Here is a 25,872-nt window from a genome sequence, read left to right on the forward strand (position 1 = left end):
ACTGATGGGCACTGGTAGGCGGCACTGATGGATGGCACTGATATGTAGCACTGATGAGCATTGATAGGCGGCACTGATAGGCACTCATTAGTAGCACTGGTGGGCACTGATAGGCGACACTAATGGGCACTGAAAGGCTGCAAAGATGGGTTCCTTTGGGTGGCACTGATGGGCACTGATAGGCAGCACTGATAGGCGGCACTGCTGGGCACTGATAGGAATCCATGGTGGCATTGGCAGTGGTAGGCATTGTGAGTGGGCACTGATTGGCAGCTGCCTGGGCACATTAGTATTTCCCTGAGGGTCTAGGGGGCATACCTGGTGGTCCAGTGTGGATGGCTTCCCTGGTGGTCATGGGTGGGATCCGAGGGGGGGCTGTGCTGATAAACAATCAGCACAGACCCCCCCTGTCAGGAGGGCAGCCGATCGGCTCTACTCTACTCACGTCTGTCAGAAGCTAGTGAGGAAAAGCCGATCACTGGCTCTTCCTATTTACATCGTGATCAGCTGTGATTGGACACGGCTGATCACATGGTAAAGAGTCTCCGTCAGAGACTCTTTACCTAGATCAGCGTTGCGGGATGTCAGAATGACACCCCACAACAATGATCGCCTTGATGCGTGCCTCCGGGGGCGTGCAGCGGCTTAATATCCTGCGGACGTCATATGACACCCAGTCAGGATATTGAAACCACTTTGCCGCCGTCATTCTGCTATATAGCGGGCGGCAAGTGGTTAAGTTAATAGCATATCAGATACAGGTTTGCCCACACCAGTTTGCATGGTACAGAAGTACCATACAATCTAGTTGCTGTGAGTTTGCAAGCATTTCGGAACTGCACGTGAATCACACAGGAAAGCACAACCCATTCCGGTTTGATTCCTGGCCATGGCAGGAACATCGCACAGCAGGAAAAAGTGATTTTCACATAATTCTGCAGGTCCCTTAGGGCGGCCATTTACTTGTCGTGACAATCGCATCATGTTTGAAATGCCATGGAACAATAATGCACCCAAATGCTCCCAGCACAGTGTGCTGAGATTGCCGTGTGACTTGGAATCATGAGCAGAATCGCAGAGATTCTGCACACGATCTCAACTTGTGAGTAAGGATGGACCGAACGGACCCCTGTTCGGATCGCACCAGAATTTTCAAACACAGCGAAAGTTCGGACCTGAATAACGAACCTCTTTAAAGTCAAATGGGACCCGAATGTGAAAAATAAAAAGTGCCCATTTGAAGGCTTATATGCAAGTAATTGAGCATAAAATGGTTATAGGGGTTCAGGTCCTGCCCTGGGGGACATGTATCAAAAAAAAAAGTTTGTGAAAAACGTCATTTTTAAATGAGCAGTGATTTTTTGATTCTTAAAGTGAAAGCCTAAAAATTAAAAAAATTCCTTCCAATATATAGTGCCTGGGTGGTCCCCGTAGTCTACCTGTAAAGTGGCAGATTTGTACCATATCTTGAATCTGCTGCAGCAATAATTGCATTTATAAAGCCCCCAAAAAAAAAAAGACATTTTCCCTGCAAGCTGCCTTTATTTTGCTCAGCAACAGCTGGGGAGGTAGTGTGTATGATGAGGCCATAAAGTGCACTGGGAACAAGATTAGAGATTTTTTGGATACATTCTGGGGTCACTTTGACTTTGGATAGATGTATTGGCTGCGTAAAAATTGGTCTTTGGATGTTGGTGGCGTCTTCCCACCGTAATCCTATAGGGGTACTCTTGATGAAAGCAAGATTTGGCCTTGCTGTAAAATATTGCAATAATATGCACCTGTCAAACAGGTGATGAAACAGATGAGGAAACAGATGAGGAAGGTTTAGTAAGCCAGTCCACCAGCTCCTCTGTATGCTATGGCTGGATAGCACGCGCAAACTCACTAAACAGAGGAAATGATGCCCTGCCTGAGGACTGACCACCACGTCCATCTTTGCCTGTGGACACAGTTGTTGCTGGCCCCCTAATGCCCTGTACACACGGTTGGATTTTCCGATGGAAAATGTTCAAAGGGAGCTTGTTGTTGGAAATTCCAACCATGTGTAGGCTCCATCAGACATTTTCCATCGGAATTTTCGTCACACAAAATTTGAGATCTGGATCTCAAATTTTTCGATAACAAAATCTGTTGCCGTAAATTCCGATCATGTGTACACAATTCCAACGCATAGTTCCATGCATGCTCGGAATCAAGCAGAAGAGCCGCACTAGCTATTGAACTTCATTTTTCTCGGCTCGTCGTACGTGTTGTACGTCACCACGTTCTTGATGTTCGAAATTTCCGACAAGATTTGTGTGACTATGTGTATGCAAGACAAGTTTGAGCCAACATCCATCGGAAAAAATCCATGGATTTTGTTGTTGGAATGTCCGATCGTGTGTACGGGGCATTACAGTGCCAAGGGAACGTCTGCCTCACCTTGTTGTCCTCCCAGACATTATTGGGAGGGAGGGGGCGGTGCTTATAAGCAAATGTAAAGTAGTGGAAATCTGTACGTAGATGCACTTTAATCAATGTAAAGTGGTGTTTGGTGCACTTTATTTTGAGTACTCACACTACACAGACACACTCCACGGATACACTGTAATATATTGCAATATAATGCGCCAAATGTACAGAACTATATGCCATTAATTTTGCAGTGACGCACACAGAACTATATGGCATTAAACTGGCAGTAACGCACACAGAACTACATGGAGTTAAACTGGCAGTAATGCACACAAAACGATATGGCATTAAATTGGCAGTAACATACACAGAAGTAAATGGCGATAAAATTGCAGTAACACACAAAACTATATGGCGTTAAACTGGCAGTAACGCACACAGAAGTAAATGGCGTCTAACTGGCAGTAACGCAATCAAAAAGACGATGTTCAGCCGTCACTACACTGACGCTATCTGAACTGTCCCTACTCTAGCTATACACTAATGTCAAGATTAAAAAACTTGAAACTATCTAAGCTGTCCCTACACCACACTAATGTATGTATGAATGACACGGTCTCACTACACTACTATTGAACTACTACAGCTATTTGAGCTGTCCCTACTCTAGCTGCACACTATGCAAAGCTGAATGATAGTCCTCCTCACTACACTCACACTATCCCTAGACTGACACTAAACTAATATTCTACACTGACAATTGAAGCAAAATAGCACGGTATAGCACACTAACTAATAGCACTGAACAGTGCCCTGTTCTATCTCTCCCCATGATTAAATCACACTGAAAATGGATGCCATTGAAAGAATACTTTTATACTGTGGGGTGGGAATAAGCCATGATTGGATAAAGTCATGATGACAGTGTCCAATCATGACTCTGACAGTGATAAATGTAAGTAAGTTCCTTTGCGCTATCAAAGTGAATATATGCTAATCTGATAAGTTGCAGCTAGATCTAAAGTGTATAAATGCACTTAAATGGTATAAAGTAAATAATGATCAGCACAGCTTGATTATATATATAAAATATTAACAACAAGTGATAAATGATGTGCAAAATCGCTAATTGCGATTATGCAAATTGCTAATGATGCTGTGCAAAATAACTGAAGCAACAGTAGTCCTATGTTCAATGTAGATGAATACTAAAGTGCCTATATTGTAACTGTGCAAAACCGCATAATGATGCTGTGTAAAAATCGCTAAAAAACAACAATAAACAGTGCTAAACAAACCAATCTGAGTATGTGCACGTAGTGTGCAAATGCTATAGTGTTTCTGGGTATTAATTTATACTAATGTAAACGCATAGTATATATTAAAGTGCCAATAGACCTATGTTCAGTGTACATTAACATAGAATGACTATGTTGCAACTGAGCAAAGACGCATGATGCTGCTATGTAAAATCGCTAAGTATGTGCTAATCAGATAACTTGCAGCTAGATCCGAAGTGTGTAAATGCACTTAAATGGTATAAAGTAAATGATATTCAGCGCAGTTAAATGATATATATGGAATATTTAACAATAAGCGATAAATGGTGTACAAAATCACTAATTGCGATTATGTAAATAAATAATGATGCTGTGGAAAATAACTGAAGCAACGGTTGCCCTATGTTCAGTGTAGATAAAAAGATTCTAGACATGGGACTTTGGAGGCACAATGGTATTAGACTACAAAAAGTAAATTTGATAAAGGTATTTTATTAGAAAATTATAATGGCCACAGCACCGGTCCCTGCCAGATCGGATGGCGCATCCCTGTGCTCCCTCTCATCTACCTAAGGCACTACAATGACAAAGTCTATGCTTCCCCTCTTATGGATACTTGATGCTACATTTCTTTGAGAGGTTCCAGGCTGTGGCCGACTGCTGTTTCCAACTCAATTCAGATACTTTATACCCATGACCAGATTGTGATCATTTGCATACAATCACTACTGATAGGTTTATGCAACCTTACCTTACCCAATTGGATCTCTAGCTCCTGAGGAAGCGTTCTGCGTAACGCGAAACATGTAGAGCAACTAGAGAATATCTCACCGTGGATTACCAAACCTGCTGCATTTTGTCTGCCACAATTGTGTACCTATCTACTGTTCAATGCCTAGGGGAAGTATTTCTCCTATATATGAACTAAGTGATATATGTATACATTTATAATCCTCTTTATGCTATACAAATCTGCAGGATAGGATCCTTACGGTGTATGACTATTAGGGTTTACATCCAGCCTGAATTGTTTTTAAATAATCTATGTGTGTCCATTGTCCTTTATAATTTTCTAATAAAATACCTTTATCAAATTTACTTTTTGTAGTCTAATACCATTGTGCCTCCAAAGTCCCATGTCTAGAATCTTTTTATCTATAATCCGATTTTTGGGGACGTTGGCACAAACCGTTACTGAGTACCTGCAGAGTCACCCTGCTTATTGAGGTACTTTGGCACTAGGTTTCTCATTTGATGCTATGTTCAGTGTAGATGAATACTAAAGTGCTTATGTTGTGACTGTGCAAAAACGCATAATGGTGCTGTGTAAAAATCGCTGAAAACAACAATGAACAGTGCTGAACAAACCAATAGCCCTATGTTTAGTGTATATAAACATTAAATGACTATGTTGCAACTGTGCAAAAATGCATGATACTGCTATGTAAAATCGCTGAAAGCAACAATCAGCAGTGCTAAATAAAACAGAGTGCGTGCGCCAAGCGCTGTGCAAATGCAATAATGATCCTAGATATTAATGCCCTAATTCCAGTGTAACCACAAAATATGTAATAAATAAATAATGATGTATAATACCAATAAAACAATGCTTGTGCTAAAAATTGTGACTGTGTGCTGACAGTTCCCAATATCACACAGTTACCGCAATACAGATGCGAAAGTTCACTTATTGAAAATGATAAAGTCTATGATAAATGAAAGTGCAAATAGTGCTCCAATGTGCTCTTCAAAACAGCCACCGGTGTATCACTCTTCGTGTCTAACACTCAGACTCGGTTCACACAGGGACGACTTGTCAGGCGACCTAGTCGCCTGACAAGTCGCCTCCTGTTCTGTACAATGGAACCGTTCTAATCGGAGCGACGCAAGTCGCTCCGACTTAGAAAAAGGTTCCTGTACGACTTTGGGGGCGACTTGCATAGACTTCTATACAGAAGTCATTTTGCAAGTCGCCGTGGAAGTCGTTTGCAGGTCGCCTCGCTGAGGCGACCTGCAAGTCGTGCCGCCCGTGTGTGAGCCGAGCAACAGTGTGTACTGGCCTCTTACCTCCATGGAAATGGTAAACAGCAATGGAGATGGGTGTGGCTGGAGATCTTTGCAGGGTGTTGTAATGAATATCCCTCTTAAACCGTGGTATGGTGGATGGTGGCTTAGGATGTGTTAATTTCCAGCAGATATATGCAAAGGATAAAGAAGAATCTCTCATAGTGTAATACTGAATATGCTAATAAATTTATTTAAAGCCAAGTGGGTACTTACAACAGTGTAAAATAAAAACAGCAAGTCTGTAAATTGTGCGGCTTTACAGGTGCCTCTGTGCATCACGTCTGGTTATTCCCTATGCATTGCGTCACCTCACGTAACTTCTTCATAGACTTTATCATTTTCAATAAGTGAACTTTCGCATCTGTATTGCGGAAACTGTGTGATATTGGGAACTGTCAGCACACAGTCACAATTTTTAGCACAAGCATTGTTTTATTGGTATTATACATCATTATTTATTTATTTTACATATTTTGTGGTTACACTGGAATTAGGACATTAATATCTAAGATCATTATTGCATTTGCACAGCGCTTAGCGCACGCACTCTGATTGTTTTATTTAGCACTGCTGATTGTTGCTTTCAGCGATTTTACATAGCAGTATCATGCATTTTTGAACAGTTGCAACATAGTCATTTAATGTTTATATACACTAAACATAGGGCTATTGGTTTGTTCAGCACTGTTCATTGTTGTTTTCAGCGATTTTTACACAGCACCATTATGCGTTTTTGCACAGTCACAACATAAGCACTTTAGTATTCATCTACACTGAACATAGGGCAACCGTTGCTTCAGTTATTTTCCACAGCATCATTATTTATTTACATAATCACAATTAGTGATAATCGCAATTAGCGATTTTGTACACCATTTATCGCTTATTGTTAAATATTCCATATATATCATTTAACAGCGCTGAATATCATTTACTTTATACCATTTAAGTGCATTTACACACTTTGGATCTAGCTGCAAGTTATCTGATTAGCACATACTTAGCGATTTTACATAGCAGCATCATGCGTCTTTGCACAGTTGCAACATAGTCATTCTATGTTAATGTACACTGAACATAGGGCTATTGGCACTTTAATATATACTATGCGTTTACATTAGTATATTAATACCCAGAAACACTATAGCATTTGCACAACACTATGTGCACATACTCAGATTGGTTTGTTTAGCACTGTTTATTGTTGTTTTTTAGCGATTTTTACACAGCATCATTATGCAGATTGGCACAGTTACAACATAGGCACTTTAGTATTCATCTACATTGAACATAGGACTACTGTTGCTTCAGTTATTTTGCACAGCATCATTAGCAATTTGCATAATAGCAATTAGCGATTTTGCACATCATTTATCGCTTATTGTTAATATTTTATATATATCATCAAGCTGCGCTGATCATTATTTACTTTATGACTCTGACAGTGTTCTGTGCCCCGACTGGCTGGAGCTTTCACGGCTGCAGCCAATCAGGGCTTGCAATGCACTGTTCAACGCCGCAATGCATTGTGGTCGGTTCAGGGGGGGGCGAACAAACGGTCAAATGACCCGTTTGTTCAGATGTTCGCCGAACATCCGAACAACGAAAGTTCGACGCGAGAACCGCTCGCCCATCTCTACTTGTGAGATGTGAAAGGGGCCTCAATGGACATTTGCTTGCAGACATACATTGTATCTCTATGTTCCTGTTCCTATGTATGCTGCAAATGTGTGACTGTACTTCTCTTCTAAAGGCCTGTGTTGTGTTGCCCCTACCTTAAAATATTCAATGCCGATTTCTAATATGAGAAACATTTTTTTTGGAATAAAAAAATCCACTTTAAGTTACTTATACATTAGTAATAGTCATTGCCATACTTTAAAAAAGCATTTTTTTTGTAGCAAAAAAAGAAAATAAAGAAAAACAAAAGTACTTCAGAGCAAGTTCTTCTAAAGCACATAAAAAATAGTCTGTATAGCCATATAGTAGATTTTTCAGAGCATTTAATAAGTTTGTTCCTACAGAGGATTAAGATCCCTGGGAACTGTAAAATGCTAAAATAGAAAGATGAATGATCAGATTTGTACAGCAGGAACTTGATAAGATAATGAAGTTACTAGATTTCTCACCATTAACCCCTGATATTTATTTACAAAAGTCTTAGTTGCACACTGCAAGACAGCACATTGCCTGCCGTCTCTTTGGAAAGGAATGGGTCAGGGCCAAGCAAATCTTTTATCCTGCAAAAAAGGAAAACGAGTCAATTTATTAGGACGGTTGACATAGCAGAGATTATTTGAACAATGCGTACATTGTGTGTTTGGAAATAGGCAATGCGTCAAGCTGTCCTAAATTTAGAGCTGGTTATTTTTGTGCTGTATGGCAGCACAATATTGGCTGTTGATTAGCATTGTATAAAAAAGCCCTTGGAAATACAACACAAACCTACAAATAATATTGGCTTTAGAGTGAAATAGGACTGAACAACTCCATCCCTTTGGGTATTGCCACACAGTTTAAGGGTTTATCTATTTACCGATCATTTTTGGGAATAAAACAATTGAAAATCTCTTGAAGCTAAAAGCTAAAAACACAATCATTTAAGTTAATAGCTCTACTATGGCGTTGTAAAATCATAGGTAGACACACTGCAGGTGGATCATAGAAAGCTGGTTAGACAGTGGTCAGTTTTTGGGGACTTATGTTTGAATTGTGGTGCAGAAGAAAGATTTGGCTTTGCCGAGTAGCATAAAAAACAGGGGCAGCACAGTGGTGTAGTGGTAGTTTTCATGTTCTCCCTATGCCTGCGTGGGTTTCCTCCAGGTACTCCGGTTTCCTCCCACACTCTAAAAAGACATGCTGGTAGGTTAATTGGATCCTGTCAAATTGGCCCTAGTATGTATGAATGCGAGTTAGGGACCTTAGGTTGTAAGCTCCTTGAGGGTAGGGACTCATGTGACCGTACAATGAATATGTAAAGTGCTGCATAAATTGACGGCACTATACAAGTACCTGAAATAAAATAAATAAAAACATATCTGAGTAGCTTGGCTCTTTAGGTACCCATGTCTGTACTTGAGGGCATTTACCACCAAATGTGGCACACTTTCTTCACTTTTCTAAATTACAAAAATCTGTTCCCACCACGAACAAGCTGATTGCTTTAGTTTGCCCCTATGCAAAGGTTACTAGCTCTACCATGACTAATGTTAAAATGGAATTGTGGGCAAAGCTAAAAATTAAATATATTATTGTGCTGGCATTAACCTGGGAGATTTTTCCCCAATCCCCTTTCCCCGATAACATTTTTATTACCTGCTGAGCCTACCAGGAGGTCAGTTTTCCTCTACAGCAGCATTCTCACCATGAGGACAGGAAAATCGTAGATGAACATTTTTTTTTTTAAACCCATGATGTGTGAAACACACTCATACTAACACCCGGTGCAAAAAAAAAGTGCACACACAAAATGTGATAACACAAAAAAGTGCACAGGGTGTACACATGGTTCTCCTTCAAAGTGAAAGTACCCTTTACCTGATCCCTCCTGATGGGGACTGAGGTGCTTCACTGGCCCACCTAGCCGAACCCCGGTGAACCCCATTCTCTGGGAGGTCTGCCGAAATAGACCAACTCCAAGTACTGGGTGGGGCTCCCCCGAAGGGAGACCCCATGAGAGAGGACAAAATAAGCCAGAAGGCCATATCCACCCCCTCCCAAGACTTTCAGGGCAGGCCCAAGGACCTACACCCTACTAATCAAACTGTGAAATAAAGTGTACCGTGCTAAAAAAAAAAGACATATGGGACAGCCACACAAATAAAAGTGGGGAAAGTGGAGAAGTGCAAGTAGTGCAATACCACAGCACGTCCTTAGGCCAGGAATCAAAAATTCCTCTGGTCCCAGCCATAAGGCCCGGCCCTAGAGGCAGGTGTGAAAAAAAAGTGTGAGGTGGTGCAGTGACCTTGGTGCCAGTAAACTCAAACTGAATCCTAAACACAGAGAGTATTATGGCACCCCTGGACTGCCCCCCCCCCCCCCCCCCCCACGGGGCACATACACTACAGGCTTCTCTCACAGCCCGACGTGTTTTTTTCATGGTGTGTGAACATACTCGAAAAACTCCACCCCATGCCAAAAAAAAGTGCACACATAAATGTGAGACACAAAACATGCAACGGGTGTACATATGGTCCTCCAAAGGAGTAGGACCTTAACCCTGATCCCCTGGGACGTTAGGCTCCAGACGGGGACTGAGGTACTTCACTTGGTCCATCTGGCCAAAACCAGATGGACCCCGTCCTTTGGAAGGTCTGCCAAAACAGACCCACCCAAGTATTAGAGGCAACCTATTAACGGCCCTCAGTTCATCGAGCAGTCTGGTTTCAGCTCTCCCCGATACTAGCTGTCCAGGTTACCATTACACCAAGTGGATTTGCATAGCCACCTCCACCCCTAACCTAATGCCGTAGATCAGGGACAGTAGCAGAGCGCCACCACTTGGTAACTGATAAGAACAGATACTACAGCCCGACGTGTAGTTTAAATGAACATTAAGGGCTCATACAAACATGTGCATTAAGGCACAACACATGGCAACACGCCTACTCTGTGTGCATTGTGGGAAGTTCATTGTGAATGGCACCTCAATGCAATGTATAGTACAGCACAACTATGTTGTGTTAAAAAAGGGTCAAGTTTTTTCATCCACCTTAATGCAATGCATGTTAACATAAGCCATAATGAGCATTAACATGTGTGCAATGATGCACCTTAGTGAAATGCTGTGAATGGGACCACAGTAAGTGAAAAACGAACTAAAGCCCAACTCCAGCTAACAGTCTTTAAGAGAAACAGCAGCAGTTTATTTCTTTTGGAAAAAAGGGTTAAAGAATATGAATAAAAGTTTACTGTTGTGTGTACCACCAAAAGTGTTATTGGAATATTGCAACCCCTGTAACTTTCACTTTTGCTGGACAACTTGGTTTGGATGTAAATACACAGAAAAATATAAAAAAAGCATGTTAAATAAAAAGAAAAGCATATACTGAATAATAGAATTAAAGGTATTAACCTCATTAAGTTACCAGAGTACACCATTTTAAATATAGTGGTCCTTTAAAATAGCCTATGGATTTCATTAGATCAGTGCACACATTCAGACATCAGTTTTTTGTGGTCTCTTGTGGTGGTTGCAAAGACGGGTCCTGTGGGGGGACTACTGTAGAACATGAACATGATAGGTTTGGATTACCCCCTCTTTTCAGCTGGGGTAGGGTACTTGTCGCCAACATGTAACCTTCAGGCCTGCCAGGCTGTGGATGGCCATAAGGCCCAGGAACACAACCAACATCACAGTCCATGGCCTTTTACCCATATATGTAACTTGTGTACATCCACAGCTTATTTCTCCCTCTCTCTTCCTATAACTCAGAACATCAGCAGAATCCTCAATGTTCTTCCTGACACCTTGAGGGCCACAGAAAAGTTACCGGTTACACCTACCCTCTCTGTACACAGGACACCACAAGAGTTTATATTCTCTTTATGCCATTCATTGTTACACACTCATCTCTGCTCGCTCAGTAATGGAATGTCAAGTTGGAGAACTTTCTTTTTGGCTTTTACTAGCTTCAGTATAACACACAACTTCAGTATAACACACAGTCCATCTCAGAGGAATATCCCCCAGAAGTGTTCGAACGCTATCCATTCTGTCAAAGGGTGTGTGCTCTCAGATATCCTTCAATTTACTGAGCTGGTTAGGCCCCAAAGCCCACTGATGGGAACATGTGGCTTGCTTACAACTGACTGCTGGACCTCTCCATGGTTCTCATTGTTTCCATCCACAACTAGCTCCACCCCTAGTTTATATACCCTAGCAAAAGAAAATGAAGAACATCCCAGACTGGCTGGAGACAGGGTGGAGTCCCACACTAAAAGGAAACCAAATCCCTTTACAAGTTAACACCCCTGAGCAGTAAATCCAAGGTGGAAAAGTTTGATTGGTTGTCTAGATTCTCACAAATGATAATCATTATGTTAGAGCAAGGGAATTAATGAAAGAACATAGAACTTGAACTTTTTAGGCATACCAGTACACAATGTTAAAATTAAATCATCTTTAATACATCATATAAAAAATAAGAATTTTCTTAAAATTCGTGCTAATGTATACCACCTGTATAAAAAAGCATTCACCACTCATACATCAAAAATTGCACTACATACAAAATCCAACCAATCTTTACGGTAAGATTGTTTCCAAAGTGCTTGATGTACTATAAGTTTGTGGCGTAGAGTATCTTGACTCGCTCTACATGTTGTGCACCGAGCACTTCTCCAGGAGCTTAAGGCAATGTGTAGTCATAATGTCGGAAGTTAATAAAAACAAGTAAGGCAAGACAGATGTTCAAGGACCTGATAGAACCCTTCAGGAACTGACTCTCCCAGGCTATCCAGGACACAGGCTTTCATCGTATATGGTCGGGTGAGCGGACCTGTCGTACCTGGTCTGTTTACAGCACTTGTGCACTTTACATCCTTCACACAAACTGTGAATAATTAGATGGTTACCTGAATTCCCTGCTTTACTTAAGCACCTCTTGGCAAACTTCTAGTAACATTTAGGTGCACACCTCCTGAGATCTCCACCAATGATTACAGAGCCCATACTGTTATCAACTTACCATACTTTGACTGTAACAGAGGGACTTTGTGCTTTACAACGAGTGAAGATAACAGATCCATCTGTTTACCGAAAAATGCCATTGGATGTTTTCAGGGGGTAAGGTGCGTAGGGGGTAAGCAATTTTTTGCGGGCAATGGCTGGTGTTGGCGCTTCAATCATCATGGCACCATGGTTGATATGGTGTCAAGGTGATTGAAGCACATTATTTCTATTATTACATTGTAAGTTAAAATTACATTTTTCAACTCACCATAATGCAGAATCAGTGGGAGCCCTAAACGTGTAACATGCCACTGTTGCCTGCCACCAGATGAGGAATGTCATTTGCCATGTTGCCTGCCAGTGCCCCCAGATGTGGATTGTCACTGCATTGGTGACAGCACTGGTCCATTTAGCACAGAGGCAGGCCTCTGTGCAGTGGTCCTTTCTGAGTGAGGGATGGTCATCTCTCTGCTCCCCGCTGCAGCTCCTACAATGAAGAGACCTGCGCTGTGAGGGTGGAAGAGCGGTGATGCGGGGCGGGTCGGAGAGAGATGATGTAATCTCTGCTCGCCAGCCGCTTCTCTCATTCGCCTGCCTCTCTGATCCACCCGACTCTCTCATCTGTCCGCCCGCCTGCTTTTCTCTCTCATGCTGCCCGCCCCCCACTGCACCCGTGGCCCGGCTGCAGAGAGGCCATGGCCCGGTAGTGGGCTGTGGTCCGGTGGTTGGGGAGCCCTGCTCTACCTGGTTTGATTATTAAGTCACACATCCATGCATCCTATTACGTCCCACCACCCCACTTGGGGGCATACTATTTTAATTACAAGGGTTTCAACAGTAATGTGTTGATGGTGGTGGTGTCGGTGACATACGAGTTTCTCTATGTGGACGTGGGGATAAATGGCCAGATGTCGGATGGTAGAGTATTTGCCCAGACTGAGTTCTACCGACGTCTCCAGAGTGGTGGCTTGGGATTGCCACCTGCGGAAGAGAACGTTGAAGGACTCCCATTTGTTTTTATCGCTGATGAAGCATTTGGTCTGGGTGATCAACTGATGAGGCCATTCCCCCAGAGGACCCTCACCCCGGAGAAGAGGGTTTTTTAATTATCAGCTGGCCAGAGCCAGAAGAGTAGTGGAGAATGCCTTTGGGATAATGGCCAGCCCGTTCCGTCTATTTCTTACGGCAATAAATATGGCGGAGTACAAACTGAACCACATAGTTCCAGCATGCTGCATACTTCACAACTTTTTAAAGAGAAATGCTCCGAATTATGTTGCCTCAGTTGGGCCTGAGGCCGGACTTCCAGAAAATACAATGACGGCCCTGGAAGCTGGCCGTCCTGGCTTGCCCCCCCAAAGCGCCCATGAAGTACGTCCAAAATATGTAGATTACTTTACGGGTAGGGGGGCCATTGCTATGCCAGCAAATTTGTAAATATTTTCAATATTAAAAAAAAAAAATTATCTGATAAAATCTTGATTTTGATTTACTGCTTGTGTTTCTTTTAGCTGTCTCCTAGGTTCTCCTAGTGCACTTGTAATGCCAAGTGGTTCTTTCATTATTAAATAACACCCATTGTCACTGTAAACACCAACTTAATACAAAAACTGTTATTGAGCATTGAAAGAAGAAGCCACACATTGTTGAGTATAAAACCTTTTACTCCGTGCACAATCACATGTGCGTTGTAAAACATTTTTTGTTTAAAAAAAAAAATCTTGGTTTTATAAAGTTTTACCTTGAAAATATTTTTTTAGTACATGAACAGGCATGTTTCAAAACATAACATACACAACTCAGGAACTTACAAAGTTCAACATTGAAAAACTGAAGGCAATATCAGACATTATAGTGTCAAAAATGTGTTGATATTGCCTTCATCAGAGGGGGTGAGGTCACCCCTGTAAAAGCCAAATTTTTTAGATGCACACAAATCGAGAGTCAAACTGGGGATTTTCCTCCTGATCCCATGCCTAATGTCAACATGTGCTATCTCCCATCATGGGGGATCAATGGACGTGTTTTGGGGGTGCAACCACTTCCTCTCACCTTCTTGAATTACAAGGAAGGGGTTGAACCCACAAAACGCGTACATTGATATCCCCTGATGGCAGGTAGAACATGTTGACACACTATGTGGATCTTCACAATTTGGCTTTTAAAATGCATCAAAAATTTTAAAAAATTGGTCACAAAAAATATAAAATGGTGTCATTTTGTTGTTATTTAGATTCTTCCTAGTACATCAATCATGTTCTTCAGTTTTTGTTCAACCTCATTTATTTTTTTGCTTGATGATGCCTAAATCCCGACTACAGAAAGGAGAGAGGTGTCATTCCAATAGGCACTGTATGTTTCTAGAGGTGGGCCCCCATCCCAATTTCTTGCCAAACACGAGCACCCCCTATCGGAGTGCAGTTCCTCTAACGGGACTTTTTTAGCGGGGTTACCTCTAATAGAGTAGAAAATAGTAGAAAATTTAAGTTTTTGTATAAAAGTATTGTAGTTTATTAGTTTAACATTTAAAAATCATTACACATGACCTAACCGTATGTACAATAAAATGGATGCATGTAATGGGAAGAAACAAATTGTATGAAGAAATGACCAATTGCAATGATACAGGTAAATAAAGACCCAATAATCATAGAAACCCAACGTTTCGAGGTATGCAAAAGAGTTGACCTCTTCTTCAGGGGTAACGATAATTGGTCAGAGTGGGTGTTTCATCTAAAAAGTTAACAAAAGAGCAAAGCAAACATAAGTGGATGAATATCTCAGGCATTCACAACAGGAGGCAGTAGAGAACATTTAGTTTGCATTACAGAGTTCAGTGCACATTTAAACAGTTGTTACATCATTGGTAAATTCTAGGCATGTACAAGCAGAAAATTCATACTGACCCCTTGAAAATCATGTAGACATTCCCAAGGACATTTCCAGCATCCAGTGCGAATCAAACAACTTGCCGTCCGTCACGGCCACACAGGAATCACAGAACCAAGGTTCAAGAGGATAGAGAGGGGACCAAGTAGACCACAGGAGTGAGAGCCAGGGTGGACTGAGGTTGCTTCACAAAGGATATCCCCCATAAAGAGGAACAGACACAGTCCTCCCTTTTTCCCCCTACGAGGGCTTATAGAACAGCCTGCTTGATGGAGTATGGAGGGTGGGGGGTACAATCCCGCTGCAAAAAAATACTTCAATGAGAATCTCAGGGGAGAGCCTAGTATAAATACAATACTATTCTCCAAAATATAGATAATATTGGGGAAAGCAGATAAAAGCCACCCAGAATTGTAAGGATAATATATGTCAAACACATACCTAAAAAATGAAGGTGAGTGGAATCAGGTCACAGATCCCAATATGGAGCCCCAAGGAGATATTTAAATAAACCTCGGATTAATGTGGGCCAAAGTCCAAGAGGGTATACAGGTTCCCTGGTTAAGTGTAAGCCCGCATCAGTCTGCAGATTGTAAAACACATCAGGGAAGTGCACTGCGCCTCTGCACACGCCCATCTCTGCCCTGCTGTGGATGTCCTCACTCCAGGGAGTGCCTCGTGGAGATGACGCTGTGCGTCGCTCCGCCCGGGGGATATCCCTTACAGACACATCCTGGCCTCCCTGCTCTAGACCGCCCCCTACCCTTGATTCAGCCAATCAGGTCACTGATTGGACACCAACACCCACTGCAGCCAACACACATTTAAACCCCTCCGACGCTGCACTTATCAGCTGTTTCTCACACCATACAGACGTGCTGGGAGGAAGTAAAGACAGGTAAGTAAACCCAAGGATTACTTTTGGCTGGGAGTTTTGCAAACTATACAGACGATTAATTATGTATTCACTCACAACACTTCCCTGATGTGTTTTACAATCTGCAGACTGATGCGGGCTTACACTTAACCAGGGAACCTGTATACCCTCTTGGACTTTGGCCCACATTAATCCGAGGTTTATTTAAATATCTCCTTGGGGCTCCATATTGGGATCTGTGACCTGATTCCACTCACCTTCATTTTTTAGGTATGTGTTTGACATATATTATCCTTACAATTCTGGGTGGCTTTTATCTGCTTTCCCCAATATTATCTATATTTTGGAGAATAGTATTGTATTTATACTAGGCTCTCCCCTGAGATTCTCATTGAAGTATTTTTTTGCAGCGGGATTGTACCCCCCACCCTCCATACTCCATCAAGCAGGCTGTTCTATAAGCCCTCGTAGGGGGAAAAAGGGAGGACTGTGTCTGTTCCTCTTTATGGGGGATATCCTTTGTGAAGCAACCTCAGTCCACCCTGGCTCTCACTCCTGTGGTCTACTTGGTCCCCTCTCTATCCTCTTGAACCTTGGTTCTGTGATTCCTGTGTGGCCGTGACGGACGGCAAGTTGTTTGATTCGCACTGGATGCTGGAAATGTCCTTGGGAATGTCTACATGATTTTCAAGGGGTCAGTATGAATTTTCTGCTTGTACATGCCTAGAATTTACCAATGATGTAACAACTGTTTAAATGTGCACTGAACTCTGTAATGCAAACTAAATGTTCTCTACTGCCTCCTGTTGTGAATGCCTGAGATATTCATCCACTTATGTTTGCTTTGCTCTTTTGTTAACTTTTTAGATGAAACACCCACTCTGACCAATTATCGTTACCCCTGAAGAAGAGGTCAACTCTTTTGCATACCTCGAAACGTTGGGTTTCTATGATTATTGGGTCTTTATTTACCTGTATCATTGCAATTGGTCATTTCTTCATACAATTTGTTTCTTCCCATTACATGCATCCATTTTATTGTACATACGGTTAGGTCATGTGTAATGATTTTTAAATGTTAAACTAATAAACTACAATACTTTTATACAAAAACTTAAATTTTCTACTATTTTCTACTCTATTAGAGGTAACCCCGCTAAATCCCGACTACAAAACATTATGTCCTGGATAAGCCTTTGTGCTCTGTCCCTGGTGAAATGAGGAGATTGTTCTTGCACAACATGCACATCACCTAAAAGAAAAAATACACACCATGTATTATAAATATGCAGGCATACATTTATTACCTGAATCTGTGGTCTCAGACACTCACCTGTTGTGGTGACAATTTCAACCACCTCTCCTTCCTCCACATCCTCTGGTTGTGGTGTCCTCTGTTCCCCTTCTTCGGAAGGTAGGGGGTTCCTGGTGTCCTCAGACATCCGGAGTCTTTTCTCCCCTATGGGAATGAAACAAAAGGTATACTTAGCACACAGGTATTTGAGGCCAGAAATAGGAATATGAAACATTTTTTGGAAGTGTGGTACAATTGTCTGTTTTGGCAGAGTTCCAAGCTGAAGACATGATTTTTTCCCTTACCAAAGCTGGAATACTTACCTTTTTTGGACAAGTTTCACACATGGAGACACCCCAAGTATCCACTGGAGTACCTGTGTGGGACACCCTAAAAAGTTTGTTCTTGTGTCCCACACTAGTGCTCCTGAGTCCAGATGCGTAAACAGCTGCTGAGTGTCCTCTCCTTACATTACACTATATCAAGTTTGCAATTCTTTCTAGTTTCAAACACATCTAGACAAAAATGTCCTAAACTTCTTTTAATACAAATTTGCATGACCAAATTTAGTTAACCCTGTATCTGCCAAAAACATCGTATTTAGTTGGCAAACGAACAATGTTTACTGCGACCGATTACTGTGCCCACTAACATGAAAGTAGCCATTTTAAACTGTACAACAGTAAAGAAAAGCACATGGAGCAGCATGCAAGTAATAATAATAGGAACACACGACAACTACTTACTGATCCTGCTCCCTCAATTTCAGGTCTGACCAGCATTTCCTCAATTGCTCCTTGGATCGTCGTACCCCAAAATTCCTGTGCAGACTCTTCACAACTTTAGACATGATCTTGGCCTTTCTCACATTTGGGTTTAGGTAAGGTCCATACTTCCCTTCATAGTCGGCCCTCTTCAAAATGTCCACCATATCTACAAAGGCCATATTTGAGGCCTTAAATCTCCTGCGGGATCGGGACGTTTCTGGCTCCAGGCTTTCCTCCTCGTTACTGCTATTACGCACCTGCTGGGTCTCCACCATGTTCCTCTCCCACTTCGATGAAAGAGAAGGGGCAGCAAATATTCTAGAAAGAACATCAGAGGCGGGCGGAGATTCACGCATGCGCAGTGTATATAAAGCTAACACGCCTGTGTCGTACGTACAATCTGTGAGTGAAGGAAGTGCCGATCATGAGAACGAAGGTAACATTTTAACTTGGGACATCAGTGACCTATACTGATTCGAGATTGAGGCCTATATTGAGATCAGATTAGGAGAGTTTAGCCTGATATTAGTGTTTTTGTCTTGTGTTTTGTCTTGCAGCGAATATGAAACAATTCAAAGACCCGGAAGCCAGTTCATAGACAGATAAAGGGATATGAGAAATTTGTGGGAGGTTAAAAACCCCTTATATATCGAAATAAACCAGCTAGGAAGGCATCGCTGGAGAAACTGCTGCAATTTGTGAAGATGCAGGTCCCCGACGCAGACATCGAGTTTGTAGATAAGAAAATTGGTAGCTTGAGAAGTATGGGAGTAGGGAGAAATTGCGCTCAGTGTTAAAAAAACTGACTAAAAAACGTGAAGTGAGTCCTGCAGCTAAAACACAATAACCCCAATACAAGGGCACACAAAAATGGACAATAGAAAAAAATAGTGTAGCGCTGGACTATAAATACGCATATAATGATGTATGCGAGTGGGCGGAGCCCCATAAATGTGTAAATAAAGTGACTAATAAAAGACCATATATCATTTAGTCTAAATTAATCAAATAAATATATAGTGACATTTGAAAATCAATCAAGTGCACCTGCATTAAGTTTAAAGATCAGAAAATATTAGAAAAGTGAGTTCTAAAAATATGGCAAACTAAAAGTGAATAAAGATGAACCAATGTGGCAGCAAAAATGAATACAAATATTATGTCAACATAAACCATCTAATCACTAATAGTGCTGATTTTAGTGATCGCAAATGAAAAGGAAATGAATACAGTCCCCAAAAAAAATGTCAAACAGGTCCCAAAGCGTAGTGACACTTCCAACACAGAGTCTGGTTCAGTATTCCACCGCAGCTGTTGCCCACCACCAAGGGATAAAAGTTGGAGGCTTACCGGACAGCCTGCGACCACCCTTATTCAGGGGGGTCAAAACAGGCTCAGTAGAAATATGTGAGTCCAGATGATATCCTCACCAATGTTCTCCAGGTGTTCTCCAGATATCTAACATGTCAAACCAAGAGGGGCTTCCAAACAGGATGCAGCTAGGACTTGTCCATAGGATGCAGCAAAGTATTGGCCATAAATAACCCCAGAAAAAGAGAAAAAAAATACTCCGGTAGTGCAGAGCAATCTGGCCAGTTTATTAAAAGTTCATACAAACAAGTAAAACGAAGTTCTGACGGGGAGAAATGAAAACAAGCTCCACCGCCGTTTAAAATCCAATCGCGTATATGCGTATTTATAGTCCAGCGCTACACTATTTTTTCTATTGTCCAGCTTGAGAAGTATGTATAGGAAGGAGCTTAAGAAGGTCCAGGCTTCCATGAAATCAGGAGCAGCAGAAAAGGATGTGTATGTACCCAGTCTGTGGTACTACAACAGGATGCAGTTTCTGGAAGACCAGATTGAAGCCAGGGAATTACTTTCTACACTTCCATCCACCCTTCCCTCAACCCCAGCTGAGGCTTCCGAGGACCAACCTGGGCCTTCCATCCTGGAAGACGTTGAGGAGCCCAGCTGGAGCCAGGTATAGTATTTTTGAACATATTTATTGTCCGAAAATGAGTGTTAACTAGATAATTATTGATAACAAATGAATGATTGAACAAAAAGTGTTTTACATATCAATAGACAGTAGGAGCCAAAAATGATTGGAACAAGAGTGAAAAATGCTGGGCTCAGAATGATAGTCTTTTCTATTTATTAACATTCAATTTGCAACAGTCATGAGCTGAAAATTGTTTGTGATTGATGAACCAAAAACTAAAACTATGTCCCTTTTTCATACACAGAAAGAACTCAGCCAGGACGAGGCTCTGGAATGTGGCAGACAGGAGGAGGCGGGGTAAGTGTCAGCCAGGAGGTGGCCAGGCCCAGTAGCCTCACCCAATCCCAGGTGCCTCCCCTCTGCCTTACAACAAAAAGGGCCAGGAAGGGGAGTAACATGGAGGAGGCAGCACTGGGCCTCATTAAGGACGGTAATGCGGCCCTGAAAACACCCCCCAACGCTGAAGAGGCCTATGGCTGCTATGTAGCTGCAAAATTGCAGCAAATGGAGGAGGGCCAATGCCTCATGTGTGAGAATATTATTTTTCAGGCCCTTCAGAAGGGGTTGAGGTGCCAAATTAGTGATAACATGCACTCGCCCATCCTCCTCCTCCTGCCACCTCCAGAGCCACAGCCTCTAAGGAAGGCTGCAGGGAAGCGTGGATTGAAGGCTGCAAGGAAGACATGAAAGCGATGGCCTGGGTTCAGTCTGGTCTGACAGAAGACGCAGGCTGTTGTAGTACCACAGCCTGGGGACATATATGTCATCTGCTGCTGTTCCTGATCTCTGGGAGTCCTGGACCAGATTGTGCTCCCTATTATATGGGCTTATCAGGCTACCAATTTTTATTTACAAAAAGTTGATGTGTACCCTGGGGTACAAAGACTTCGCAAATTCAAGCAGTTTCTCCAGCGTTGCGTTCCTCTTTATTTTGTTATGAGCCAGAATAAATGGAGATTTTTTTATATGAAAATACTTGCCTATGTGTTTTTATTCAAAAAGGGCAGTTTGTTTGTGAGTAGGCAGGTACATTTCAAAAATACAATGTGAAATTAACAAGGGACAACAACCAACCTCTTTGAGCTTTAAAAATACATTTTAAAAAGATAATAATGTTGTTGTGGAAACTTGACACACACAAAAAAAATAAATTATGGCAATCACTAGAAAAAAATATAAAAATAATCAAAAAAAAAAAAAAAAAGATGACTATAAAAAATAATTCTAAACATTATTATGGAGATCTGGCTTTAAAAACAAAAAAGATTATTCAGGAGATCACGAAAAATAATAAAGAAATACGTTTGTGAGAACTCTTTGAATATCAGCAGAAAAACAAATTCATTCTTCTAGCATGATAAAGAACAAAAGAATGCGCTGCATTAAAAGATCCAAAAATTTACAGCGTGACAAATGTCCCATCTTTTTTAAAGATAACCTTTAGGAGACTCTCCCAAATGCCCACAATGCATGAAAAACAAGCAAATTATTAACAATTTCAGCCATTCTGTGAGAGAAGAGAGCAGTATGCTTGTAGATCTTATTTTTTGTGTTTTCACTATGGATCCCATCATGAGTATGTGTAAGGAATTGCTCCTGATGTTGCTGAGGCTCCAAAGACATGGAAAATTGCATGAGAGGAGCAGAGTTCATCGCTACTAGACTCATCCATTGATGCAAGCAACTGTATGTGGTGAAGTTTGTGCTTTTTCAACATTTTTATATGTTCAAAAATGATCAGAAAGGTTTCCCCCTTTAAAAAAAGCATATAAACGCAAACACGCATAAACGTGGTTTATCGCGGTTACAAGCATTTGGCGTTTGAAATGCCAGTAAACTACAGTCCTGAAAATAATTTTTCCACTTTCAAAAAAATGCCTGTAACCTCAACTGCCTCTAAACTACTATAAACAACTGAGTGTACGTGTACACATAAGATAACAGAGGAGAGTTCAGGGACTGCAGAAAAAAATACCTAACTGCTCCTAAACTTCAGTTTAGCATCTGTAATGTACATGAGGCCTTGCGTTGGTGACAGTGAAAGGGTTAAAGGAGAACTAAACCAAAGGACCAAAATATTGTATAATTAGCAGTGGCGGCTGGTGCTCCAAATTTTTGAGGGGGCGCAAACAAACTGAAAAATACTGAAACCCCCCCCATCAATTGCAGCCTCACTGTGCCCATCATATGCAACAACTTGTGCCCATCAAATGCAGCCACTTGTGCCCATCATATGCAGCCACTTGTGCCCATCAAATGCAGCCACTTGTGCCCATCAAACGCAGCCACTTGTGCCCATCAAACGCAGCCACTTGTGCCCATCAAACGCAGCCACTTGTGCCCATCAAACGCAGCCACTTGTGCCCATCAAACGCAGCCACTTGCCCATCAAACGCAGCCACTTGCCCATCAAACGCAGCCACCTGTGCCCATCAAATTCATATAAAAATACATTACTACCATATCTATTAAATGCAGGCAAGGGAATAATCCCCCCCCCCAAAAAGTGGCTGGACCCAGAAAGACCTACAGTAAGGGAATGGTTTAAAAGAATTGATCATATATGTGTAGCACTAACTCTCGATGGAGCTGCTGGTTTAAGCGGGCTTGTTACCTTCACTCTTCTTCCATCTGTTTTACCGCCACCGGGTCTAGAGTTCCGTTGAGTTTACCTCTGGACGATACACGCACCAACACTTGAGCACGTTTTCAATGCTTTATTAAACAATTTACAAAGGAAGTAGCAGGAAAGAGGCAGAAGGGAAACTGCAGAAGAAACTCAAATATCTTTTTGTAAGATTCTTGACAAATGTCCTGGTAGAATTTGGATATTACAATAGAATGCGCTCCCCTTGTGGGACACACTCTTTGCTCGCCTGGATAGGCCTCTCTCACTTGCCTAGCAGCCAGTACGTAGCACGAACAAAAGTCTCTGCCACAGACTTGTTTGGGATAAATCTGTACTATCCTCTGCCACAGGATGTATTGGTCTTTATGCGATGAACGTTAGTCACAGTGCTTGAACCTTTAAGTCAACCCGGCAACATCATGCTGTATAGTTACTTTAGGATACGTCCTCCAACCGAGTCACCAGGCCCCTCTCCAGACCAGCACGCTGCATGATCCTTCCATGACGGGTCCTCCCCTGGGATCTCCTCGGTTGTCCAGCTTCTTCACTCGGGATAGACAGCTCAGGACCATTCCTCGGCTGCTGTGGTAGGCCCCAGACAAGCTTCTGGGCCCACCCCTGCGCTGCAGCGGCGTGGGCCTCCGGAACAGAGGACAACGAGATTGCTCTCTAACGCATACCTGTCGGCCAGGAGGGCCAGCAAGTGGCTGTAAAACGAACCCCACAATATGGCATCTATCCCATAAATACCCTCGCCCAGAATGCAACTCGGAGGACCACCTCCACCGAGTTGTCTCCGGGACAGAAGAGCATCCATACGCTTTGACACTTTGCCTTTCCAACACTGACTAGTGATAACAGCGACACCCACCGGTCAGTATGGAAACACATACAACCTCAGCCAAGCTGGAACAGAGGCAAACTTAACCTTCCTAACGAACAAGTTACTAAATTTACCTAGCATATGGTAGATCGCAAATCTACCAGCGCTACATATGTAATATGGAAGATTTAAATAGTAGGGAAGAGTACCAGACAGAAAGGTTCTTGGATATCTGGGGAAAGTGGACGGACTTCAAAAGAACAAATAATTTTATGGTGAACTGTGTGGAAATATAGATTCTTGAAGGAGGGGAGGAGGTGGTCTGGTAGTCTATGGCAGTGTTTCTCAACTCCAGTCCTCAAGGCGCCCCAACAGGTCATGTTTTCAGGATTTCCATTATTTTGCACAGGTGATTTGATCAGCTTCACTGCCTTAGTCATTATCACAGCCATTTCATCTAAGGGAAATCCTGAAAACCTGACCTGTTGGGGCGCCTTGAGAACTGGAGTTGAGAAACACTGGTCTATGGCATGGGGGTGAAAAAAAAAACACAAAAAGATGTACAGAATTTTCATACAGCTAGTACTAATTCAGGTGATGAACCAATTGGAATGGTAATCACAGCTAGCAAGAAATCTGCCTGTAAATGCAATAAAAAAGGACCAACCTGATCAAATTTTCACCAAATTTTCAGTAGAAGAAAAAACACAAAACTGATATTTTTAAACTGGACACAAGTTCACACGTGTGAACGCAATACCCTTGAACATATTGCAACAGAAAAAAGCTTTTAGGTGCAGATTTTGAGGAAAGAAGTTGGATATACAGTGCCTTGAAAAAGTATTCATGACCCTTGAAATTTTCCACATTCTGTCATGTTACAACCAAAAATGTAAATGTATTTTATTGGAATTGTGTTATAGACCAACACAAAGTGGCAAATAATTGTGAAGTGGATTGCAAATGATAAATGATTTTCAAATTTTTTACAAATAAATATCTGAAAAGTGTGGGGTGCATTTGTATTCAGCCCCCCTGAGTCGATACTTTGTAGAACCACCTTTTGCTGCAAATACAGCTGCAAGTCTTTTTGGGGCGGTCTCTGCCAGCTTTGCACATCTAGAGATTACCCATTCTTCTTTGCAAAATAGCTCAAGCTTTGTCAGATTGGATAGAGAGCATCTGTAAACAGTATTTTTCAAGTCTTGCCACAGATTCTCAATTGGATTTAGGACTGGACTTCGACTGGGCCATTCTAACACATGAATATGCTTTGATCTAAACCATTCCACTGTAGCTCTGGATGTATGTTTAGGGTCGTTTTCCTGCTAGAAGGTTAACCTCCACCACAGTCTCAAGTCTTTTGTGGACGCAAACAGGTTTTCTTCTAAGATTGCCCTGTATTTGGCTCCATCCATCTTCCCATCAACTCTGACCAACATTCCTGTCCCTCCTGAAAAAAAGCATCCCCACAACATGATTCTGCCACCACCATGTTTCACAGTGGGAATGGTATGATCAGGGTGATGTGCACTGTTAGTTTTATGCCACACACAGCGTTTTGCTTTTAGGCCAAAAAGTTCAGTTTTGGTCTCTATCTTTTAACAAACTGCAAACGGGACTTCTTATGGCTGTCTTACAACAATGGCTTTCTTCTTGCCCCTCTCCCATAAAGGCCAGATTTGTGGAGTGCACTACTAATAGTTGTCATGTGGACAGATTCTCTCACCTCAGCTGCGATCTCTGCAGCTCCTCCAGAGTTACCATGGGCCTCTTGGCTTCTTCTCTGATTAATGCTCTTCTTGCCCGGCTTGTCAGTTTAGGTGAACGACCATGTCTTGGTAGGTTTGCAGTTGTGCCATACTCTTTCCATTTTCGGATGGATTGAACAGTGCTCCATGAGATGTTCAAAGTTTGGGATATTTTTTTTATAACCTAACTCTGCTTTAAACTTCTCCACAACTTTCTCTGACCTGTCTGGTGTGTTCCTTGGCCTTCATGATGCTGTTTGTTCACTAAGGTTCTCTTAACAAACCTCAGAGGGCTTCACAGAACAGCTGTATTTATACTGAGATTAAATTACACACAGGTGGACTCAAATGCACGCCACACTTTTCACATATTTAATTGTAAAAAAATTTAAAGACCATTTATCATTTTCCTTCCACTTC

The sequence above is a fragment of the Aquarana catesbeiana genome, linkage group LG09, assembly GCF_042186555.1.
Source record: "Aquarana catesbeiana isolate 2022-GZ linkage group LG09, ASM4218655v1, whole genome shotgun sequence".
In the NCBI taxonomy this organism is placed as follows: domain Eukaryota; kingdom Metazoa; phylum Chordata; class Amphibia; order Anura; family Ranidae; genus Aquarana; species Aquarana catesbeiana.